The 10481-nt window shown below is 37.6% G+C and overlaps 1 pseudogene; it reads left to right on the forward strand.

Annotated features, from left to right (window-relative positions):
- Window positions 1-3612: 3612 nt before the first annotated feature.
- LOC127433620 (28S rRNA (cytosine-C(5))-methyltransferase-like) lies at window positions 3613-9770 on the forward strand (annotated as a pseudogene).
- The last annotated feature ends 711 nt before the right edge of the window (window positions 9771-10481 follow it).

Consider the following 10481-nt stretch of genomic DNA (forward strand, 5'->3'; position numbering starts at 1 on the left):
TGCCACTGATGACATTTAATGCCACAAGTTTATATATATATATATATATATATATATATATAACCTTTTCTGTGTAAAGTTATGGCCAATTTTACAACTTCGTTGCCATTATGACGTAATGCAGTAAACCCTACAATGACTGTAAACTATGATTTTAACAACTTTACAGATAGAGAAGTTTTAATAGAATAAATATAAGTGCTTTTATAAAATGATCAACTTAAAACTTCTGCCTTTAAACCCTCCAAAAATGGCCCCCTTCACTTCCATTTGTAAGTGCCTCACTGTATCCCAGATTTTTGCTTTTTTTGTTTAAAGGAGGGATGAGTCTAAATGAATTTTGTGGTAATCAACATTATGCCACAAATGCTGTCGACTGAGCTTAACTTGTTTTGAACCCAGAAACTCCTTTAAGCTTAAATGTGCACTCAGTGATTTTTTCCTTGTTAAAAATTTTAACTCCTAAAGACATGAATTGTAATTTTGCAATATATGTAGAAAATCATGACCACTCAAATTATAATGAAGACTCCAGTCATATCAGTAACCTTATAAAAGCTCTCTTATTCTACATGGAGACAGGGACAGATTATGACTTAAAAAGTCCCTGGAGCCAATTATCTCCAAGGGCCCCCCTCCCCTCCCACCATTTTTTTAAATAGCAACTGTCCCAAAAGTTGTTTGTTTTCATTGTTGATGGATTTTAGAGCGGGGGATCGCCAAACTAGATCGTGCAACTTTAAAGCCCAGGACACCCCCGGGCAGTCAACCTTAAAGCCCAGGGCCCCTGGGCACTGGCCCCATTGACAATCCATCCCTGCATGAAGAGGGTCCGCACATGGGGGCTGCCATGTTAGAATCACATGACCAGCCGAATATTATTCGCTTAATCTCAGTAACCGTCCGATTATTTGACACTTTCACTCATTGATTAGAGTATTCAAGGCTGACTGTGAATACTAAATTTCTACAATGGCATCTGAAACTGAAAACTATTGATTTTAAATGATGCTACATCAAAGCCGCTAGGTGTAAGTCAAAGAGGACACAAAGACAAAAGTTACTGTGTGCATCTTTAAAGGTACAGTTCACAAGAAAAAAAAGGTAAAATTCCATTACCATTTATTCACCCTCATTACTTTCTTCTTCTGTGGAACACAAAAAGGAGATATTAGGCAGAATGTCAGTCTCAGTCACCATTCACTTTCATTGAATGGAAGAAAAATGCAATGAAAGTTTATGGTGACGGAAGCTAACATTCTGGCGAATATCTCAATTTGTGTTCTACGAAAGAAAGTCATAATGGTTTGGAATAACATGTCTGTGAGTAAAGGATGACCGAATTTCCATTATTGTGTGAACTATTCCTTTAAAAAAATGCTGGTTATCATCCAATACCTTTATAACCTGAGATCACAAGAATGTTTAGAGTATCTCTCTAAACCCCCTAAAGAAATGCACAAGAATGTTCAATAGCATTACATCAACAATGCCCTGGTTAGGTGATACAGCTAAAAGGAGTCTTGTGTGGAATGTAAAAATTCATTTTGGAAACACAGTAACCTATTAATGGATAAGTTTACTAAAGCCAGAGCTTCAAGCAAACGTAAACTACCCTAAATTTATGATCATTTATGCAGGGCTTCAGGGCACATCACCTCATTTTACATTGACCTTACTGAGTTTACATGAGTAAATCATCTTGCATCCATAGTAAATATTCCCATGTAATCCAATTAAACATAAGTGTTTGCGTACTTTTAAAGAGACTTAAATGGGTTTTATCTTACATAAATGGTAATTCTTACCTTACAGCTGTTTTAAAGTCAGTGCGGTTCTACATTTCTGTTTTAAACCCATGGATATTTGTGCTTTCTTCAATCACTTCATAAAAACATATGTATACTTCAACTGAAACTCAATGTAAGATTGTCCTCAAAAGGAAATAAAGTAGATTAAAAGACCAAATAATGCACACATGAGGACAATAGTTTGTATTAAATGGGTTTCAATGTGGCCTTAAATTGCATTCTAGTAATGTCTGAAGGTGTCAGTTTAGTCATTAGCATTTCAGATTCCCTTGTCAGGGCTTTCAGTATCCGTTCAGAGTTTCTGCAATAGCTATTCTTTCGACAGTAGCATATTTAGAGTTATTATCTGATGTTAGATGCAAGATGTCAAATATACAGCATTATCTTATCTTTATCTGTTACATCTAAGCACATTTATTAATTTACATACTGCCTCAAGACCGTATACGTTCAATCGATGACAACAAATGATGATAATGATGTGCCTATGGCTCCCCCTGACGGCTATTTGAAAGTATTACCGGTTGCCATAGATCTATGCCATACTGTCGCAAAACTGTTGCGAAAACTAACCAGGCAAAAATGAACAACGTGGATTGTGCTTGTTCTCCTAAGAACTTAAGACGTTTAGTTTAACCTTGTGCGACCTTCGGGACATTTTTGTCTTTTTCAATTTTGTTTTTTTGATCATTAATGCCAACGACATACGTTTTTACCAAAGGTGTATATTTTGGGGGGAATTTTGATATTTCAACCTAAGTTCCTATAATACATCTATAATACACTGTGTACACAAAATAGTTACACTCAGGACCTTAAGGACAAAAATGTCCCATTGAAACCGCAATATTTGATCCCAGTGCCATTAAAGCATAAAATCATTAATTATATGATATTATGCTTTTATTCTGGAGCCCTAAGTAGCTTAGCCTACGGAGCAAATACATGCTTTTTTTGCTATTTGCTGTTTGCTGTATTATAGAGCACTGCAGGCCAATTGAATAAATGATGCAGCTAAAATTGTGTGGGTGTGTTGGTATGGATGTCAGAGTGTATTTTGTATGTGTGTATTGAGAAATTTGTGTGTGTAAAAAACAACAGTGGCATTATGTAAACAAACTGGCATTTAAAGGGTTAAAATCCTGAAAATAAATAAATATTTGATAGTTATAGTTAAAATCTAAGTCAGTGAAAGTGGAAAATAATATCTATATATTTTTATGGCAGTTTTTTGACGCTGACATTTTTGTCCTCTAAGGTGCTGAGTGTGAGTTGTTGTTTAAAAAAATAATAATAATTATTATCTGACACTGCACAAAAAATACATAAATAATGCATCACAATGTTGCTGCTAATAATTGCCATATCCCAGACTGTGATAATCAAAAAATAAATAAATAAATAAATAAAATTCTATTAGCATTTAGTATATGGAAAATAATCACTGATCTATATCTAATATATATATATATATTCATAAAAAAAATGTTTTAATATATGTGGCATTATATAAACAAACTGGCATTTAAAGGGTTAAAATCCTGAAAATGAATGAATATTTGGTAGTTATGATCAGGACTGATGTTGGTTAAAATTAACTCATTGAGAGTGGAAAATAATATTAATATATAATATTAATATGGCAGTTTTTTGACGCGGACATTTTTGTCCTCTAAGGACCTCGGAGTAACTGTTTTTTATTTTTATTGATGCACAAGGGTTATACATACTTAGCTATACATGTACGAATGAAGTTGCGTGTATTCAGTTTAGTGTATAAAGCGTCAGTGTTGTTTTAGTTATGGCGATCTATATGAAGGCAGCAGGGATTCTTGATAAAGTGGAGCAGAAGGGGCTGTGAAAACTTTGGTTTATGAGAGTAAATATCAAGTAAATTACTATAAGGCATAATTACTTGTCTAGCCTCTCCAAACCTCTGTCTTTCCCCCTTTCTCTCTAATTTCTGCCCTGATAAAACGCATTGTTTACTGTCTTTTTTTTAAGAATATCAAGCAACTCTTTGTACTCGTGTGAGAGACACAGAAATACTCAACGATTCTTAAGGACATCATCGATAGTACCAGCTTTCTAAAAGAAACAAAACTCCGTATTCATTTAGCAAAGGTAGGAAACATTGAATTCTCGCTTTTAAACCACGTGTCTGTGTTTACGGAGGATCATATATGTGAATGTTTGCACGTGTACTGACAGGTGCTGGTGTATGACCTGCTCATTGGACGTGGGCTGAAATGTGGAGGCGCTTGGAAGGTGATGATGTTGACGCATCGCTCCAGACTGCAAGCTGCTATGGCAAGAATTAAAGTCAGGAGCTGTACGTCGAATCCAGGACATGCTCCCTACAAGTTTCAAGGGGTCTCAGGGTAATGTTAGCCAATAATCATTTGCATATAGACTGTGTCATCTTAAAGGGATAGTTCACCCAAAAATGTTAATTCTGTCATCATTTACTCACCCTCATGCCAAATCAGATGTTTATGACTTTCTTTCTTCTCCAGAACACAAACGAAGATGTTTAGAAGAATACAGGTGCATCTCAATAAATTAGAATGTCGTGGAAAAGTTTTAATTGTGATGATTTTGGCTCACATTTAACAAAAACCCACCAATTCACTATCTCAACAAATTAGAATATGGTGACATGCCAATCAGCTAATCAACTCAAAACACCTGCAAAGGTTTCCTGAGCCTTCAAAATGGTCTCTTAGTTTGGTTCACTAGGCTACACAATCATGGGGAAGACTGCTGATCTGACAGTTGTCCAGAAGACAATCATTGACACCCTTCACAAGGAGGGTAAGCCACAAACATTCATTGCCAAAGAAGCTGGCTGTTCACAGAGTGCTGTATCCAAGCATGTTAACAGAAAGTTGAGTGGAAGGAAAAAGTGTGGAAGAAAAAGATGCACAACCAGCCGAGAGAACCGCAGCCTTATGAGGATTGTCAAGCAAAATCGATTCAAGAATTTGGGTGAACTTCACAAGGAATGGACTGAGGCTGGGGTCAAGGCATCAAGAGCCACCACACAGACGTGTCAAGGAATTTGGATACAGTTGTCGTATTCCTCTTGTTAAGCCACTCCTGAACCACAGACAACGTCAGAGGCGTCTAACCTGGGCTAAGGAGAAGAAGAACTGGACTGTTGCCCAGTGGTCCAAAGTCCTCTTTTCAGATGAGAGCAAGTTTTGTATTTCATTTGGAAACCAAGGTCCTGGAGTCTGGAGGAAGGGTGGAGAAGCTCATAGCCCAAGTTGCTTGAAGTCCAGTGTTAAGTTTCCACAGTCTGTGATTTGGGGTGCAATGTCATCTGCTGGTGTTGGTCCATTGTGTTTTTTGAAAACCAAAGTCACTGCACCCGTTTACCAAGAAATTTTGGAGCACTTCATGCTTCCTTCTGCTGACCAGCTTTTTAAAGATGCTGATTTAATTTTCCAGCAGGATTTGGCACCTGCCCACACTGCCAAAAGCACCAAAAGTTGGTTAAATGACCATGGTGTTGGTGTGCTTGACTGGCCAGCAAACTCACCAGACCTGAACCCCATAGAGAATCTATGGGGTATTGTCAAGAGGAAAATGAGAAACAAGAGACCAAAAAATGCAGATGAGCTGAAGGCCACTGTCAAAGAAACCTGGGCTTCCATACCGCCTCAGCAGTGCCACAAACTGATCACCTCCATGCCAACGCCGAATTGAGGCAGTAATTAAAGCAAAAGGAGCCCCTACCAAGTATTGAGTACATATACAGTAAATGAACATACTTTCCAGAAGGCCAACAATTCACTAAAAATGTTTTTTTTTATTGGTCTTATGATGTATTCTAATTTGTTGAGATAGTGAATTGGTGAGTTTGTTAAATGTGAGCCAAAATCATCACAATTAAAAGAACCAAAGACTTAAACTACTTCAGTCTGTGTGCACTGAATTTATTTAATACACGAGTTTCACAATTTGGGTTGAATTACTGAAATAAATGAACTTTTCCACGACATTCTAATTTAGTGAGATGCACCTGTATTTCAGCTCTGTAGGGCCATACATTGCATTGAATGGTGATTTAAACTTTGAAGCTTCAAAAATAAAAGCAATCAATATGACTCCATTAGTTTTAATCCATGTCTTCTGAAGAAATACAGTCGGTTTTGGGTAGGGGTGCACCTATTTATCGGCCAATTATTGACCAAATTAGAACCATCAGCATATCAGTAATAAGCATGAAAACGCAGATGTGAAAAAACGATGATTTTATAATAATTTGTAATATACTTTGAACATTGTCAAATGCACATTTAAAAAATAATAATAGCCACAAGATGTAGAAGGGTTTGCACTCCTAAGAACATTATTTGTTTTTTATTCTTTCTCGCTCTCACATTAGTGTGGAAAAAATGGCATAAACGGATGCAACAGTTGTGAAAGCGGCACTTACCTATAGGCTACAAAATGAGGGAGACCATCCAAAAAGCTTTGAAACCAACAGACTTTGACTTCTTAGATATCAGAAATTAGATATATTGGAAATAATTTATTGTTAGAACAGTAAAAAAAGCTTTTGTACCTCTTTATAATTTCCTTTAAGCATCACTAAGTAAAACAGTGATCTGATGACAAAATAAGATAAGTGGTAAATTATCGGTATTGTTATCGGCCTATAGTTTTTTTGTTACAATTGTTATTGTATTGGCCAAAATGTTTCATATTGGTGCATCCCTAGTTTTGGGTGAGGACAGACCAAAATAGAACAAATTTTCACTACAAATCTTGACAATTACAGTTTCCTTGGCGATCATGATTTAAATCTCTAGCGCTCTGCGCATGCATCAAGCACTAGGATGAGTAATCGAGCTTGAAATCATGATCGTGCCTAGAGGCTGCTATGGCAAGATATACAGTGAAAGTTATATTTTGGTCTTTTCTCACCCAAAAACAATGAGATTGCTTCTGAAGGTATGGATTAAACCACTGGGGTCTTATAGATTAATTTTATGCTGCCTTTATGTGTTTTTGGAGCTTCAAAGTTTTGGTCACCATTCACTTGCATTGTATATAGACCTATAAAGCTGAATTATTCTTCTATAATCTTAATTTGTGTTCTGCAGAAGAAAGTCGTACACATCTGGGATGACATGAGGGTGAGTAAATGATGAGAGAATTTTCATTTTTGCAATATGAATATTTTGTCATTATACACCCTTGTGTTGTTCTGAACTAAAATGACTGTTGTTTGGGCGAGACTGATGACAAAATGTTCGTTTTTGGGAAAACAGTCAATTTAGTGTGTTGGTTGTATTTAGTGAAATGAAGTTCAATTTCTTGGATTGTTTTCCATTTGTTAATTGACAGTTGTTGTTTCTAGAGCACCCTCAAAATCAGGTAATTACTGGAATGTTGGAAGGTTCACTTGCATGTTTCATCCCTTTAGATGACATAATTCCACGCTATGTGCAAGTGAACACTCTGAAAACAACTCTTGATGACGTCATTGACTATTTAAAGAAGGAGAGATTTACAGTGCATCTGGAAAGTATTCACAGCGCTTCACTTTTTCCACATTTTATGTTACAGCCTTATTCCAAAATTGATTAAAGTCATAATTTTCCTCAATTCTACAAACAATACCCCATAATGACAACGTGAAAGAAGTTTGTTTGAAATCTTTGCAAATTTATAAAAAAAAAAAAAATAAAAGAAAAAATAGAAAAGAAAACACACAACACATGTACATAAGTATTCACAGACTTTGCTCAATACTTTGTTGAAGCACCTTTGGCACCAATTTTGAGTATGATGCTACAAGCTTGGCACACCTATTTTTGGGCAGTTTCTCCCATTCTTCTTTGCAGGACCTCTCAAGCTCCATCAGGTTGGATGGGGAGCGTCGGTGCACAGCCATTTTCAGATCTCTGCAGAGATGTTCAATCGGGTTCAAGTCTGGGCACTGGCTGGGCCACTCAAGGACATTCACAGAGTTGTCCCATAGCCACTCCTTTGTTGTCTTGGCTGTGTGCTTAGGGTCGTTGTCCTGTTGGAAGATGAACCTTCGCCCCAGTCTGAGGTCCAGAGCACTCTGGAGCAGGTTTTCATCAAGGATGTCTCTGTACATTGCTGCATTCATCTTTCCCTCGATCCTGACTAGTCTCCCAGTTCCTGCTGCTGAAAAACATCCCCACAGCATGATGCTGCCACCACCATGCTTCACTGTAGGGATGGTATTGGCCAGGTGATGAGCGGTGCCTGGTTTCCTCCAGACATAACGCTTGCCATTCAGGCCAAAGAGTTCAATCTTTGTTTCTCATGGTCTGAGAGTCCTTCAGGTGCCTTTTGGCAAACTCCAGGTGGGCTGTCATGTGCCTTTTACTGAGGAGTGGCTTCCGTCTGGCCACTCTACCATACAGGCCTGATTGGTGGAGTGCTGCAGAGATGGTTGTTCTTCTGGAAGTTTCTCCTCTCTTCACAGAGAAACGCTGGAGCTCTGTCAGAGTGACCATCGGGTTCTTTGTCACCTCCCTGACTAAGGCTGTTCTCCCCCGATCGCTCAGTTTGGCCAGGCGGCCAGCTCTAGGAAGAGTCCTGGTGGTTCCAAACTTCTTCCATTTACGGATGATGGAGGCCACTGTGCTGCATTGGGACCTTCAATGCTGCAGAAATGTTTCTGTACCCTTCCCCAGATCTGTGCCTCGATACAATCCTGTCTCGGAGGTCTACAGACAATTCCTTGGACTTCATGGCTTGGTTTGTGCTCTGACATGCACTGTTAACTGTGGGACCTTATATAGACAGGTGTGTGCCTTTCCAAATCATGTCCAATCAACTGAATTTACCACAGGTGGACTCCAATCAAGTTGTAGAAACATCTCAAGGATGATCAGTGGAAACAGGATGCACCTGAGCTCAATTTTAAGTGTCATGGCAAAGGCTGTGAATACTTATGTACATGTGATTTTTGTTTTTGTTTTTTATTTTTGATAAATTTGCAAAGATTTCAAACAAACTTCTTTCACATTGTCATTATGGGGTATTGTTTGTAGAATTTTGAGGAAAATAATGAATTTAATCCATTTTGGAATAAGGCTGTAACATAACAAAATATGGGAAAAGTAAAGCACTGTGAATACTTTCCGGATGCACTGTACATATCAGGGAATGGCAAACCGGTAAGTGATGAAACATTTTCCACTACCTGTCACAATCCTAAAATCTAAATATGCAGTAAATACACACACTTTGATCCAATTTGAAACTGCTCAGATTGTTGATCTCATGATCATCTCTTGTTTTATCTTGGTCAAATCACCTTCTTCGACTGCAAGACCTTGATCAGCTGTCTGGAAAAACATTTCTCTGTGATCTTCATCCCAAAGATCTTCTAGTTTTTAGTTCAATGACAGACTTCCACAATCACTTTATTTATAAAGCAGGCCACATTATATTGCAGGACAAGGTGAATAATCACATCATACTTGCTTTTATTTGCATGATGTTGAATAAGTTAAACCTTCTGACCTGTAAGTTCAAAGGGGCTGTTCACACCGAATGTGTTTTTGTGTCCATCTGTACTGTTTAACAATTGTTTTTCTATGTAAATATGCGCTAAATGGACGTCTTTGACCGCTGTGCTGTCTCGCTGTTTTTTCAGCATCCCACGCAGAAGCGCCAAGTTATGAACATGCCGTGTCGAGTGAAAAATAATTTCAACTTTTAGACACGTGTTCTGTAGGCCAATTGCCTTCCTGCTTTCCTACTGAGCCCCCCTGTTGGCAGCCATGTCATCAATGCCATGTCAGCGGCACGCTCCTGGGAACAATACCAGTCACCTAGCCGCCATAATGAAAAATAGTGTATGGCATCTGGCACTGAACACTGCAGAATAGGGGTCTGGATATTATTCATACTCTTATGTCTTTTAAAATGACGTTTTATCAGAATTAAATGTCATAAAATACTCCGAAGTTATAGTATTGTGATTCATACTCCTTCCTCATTTGAATTTTTTTTATTAGTGACTATAACTGTAAGGGATAGTTCACCCAAAAATTAAAATTCTCTCATAATTTACTCAGCCTCTTGCCATCCCAGATGTTTATGACTTTCATTCTTCTGCAGAACACAAAGATTTTTAGAAGAATATCTCAGCTCTGTAAAATGCAAGTGAATGGTGACCAAAAATAGCACATGAAGGCAGCATAAAAGTAATCCATAAGACTCCAGTGTTTTAATCCATGTCTTCTAAAGCGATCCAATCGGATCTGGATGTGAACAGACCAAAATATAACTAATTTTTCACTATAATCTTGATTTCTACAGTCTTGGTGACCATGATTTCAAGCTTGATTACACTTCCTTGCACCATCTATGCGTCAAGCACTAGTAAGTGTAATCGAGCTTGAAATCATGATTGTGCGTAAAGACTCCAATGTCATGATGTACAGTAAAAATTTATTTATATTTATGAGTTATATTTTGGTCTGTTCTCACCCAAAACTGATTAGATCGCTTGTGAAGACATGGATTAAACCACTGGAGTCTTATGGATTACTTTTATGCTGCCTTTTTGTGTTTTTGGAGCTTCAAAGTTTTAATCACCATTCGCTTGCATTGTATGAACCTACAGAGCTGAAATATTCTTCTAAAAATCTTTGTGTTCTGCAGAAGAAA

The sequence above is a fragment of the Myxocyprinus asiaticus genome, chromosome 43 (assembly GCF_019703515.2).
Source record: "Myxocyprinus asiaticus isolate MX2 ecotype Aquarium Trade chromosome 43, UBuf_Myxa_2, whole genome shotgun sequence".
NCBI classification, from domain to species: domain Eukaryota; kingdom Metazoa; phylum Chordata; class Actinopteri; order Cypriniformes; family Catostomidae; genus Myxocyprinus; species Myxocyprinus asiaticus.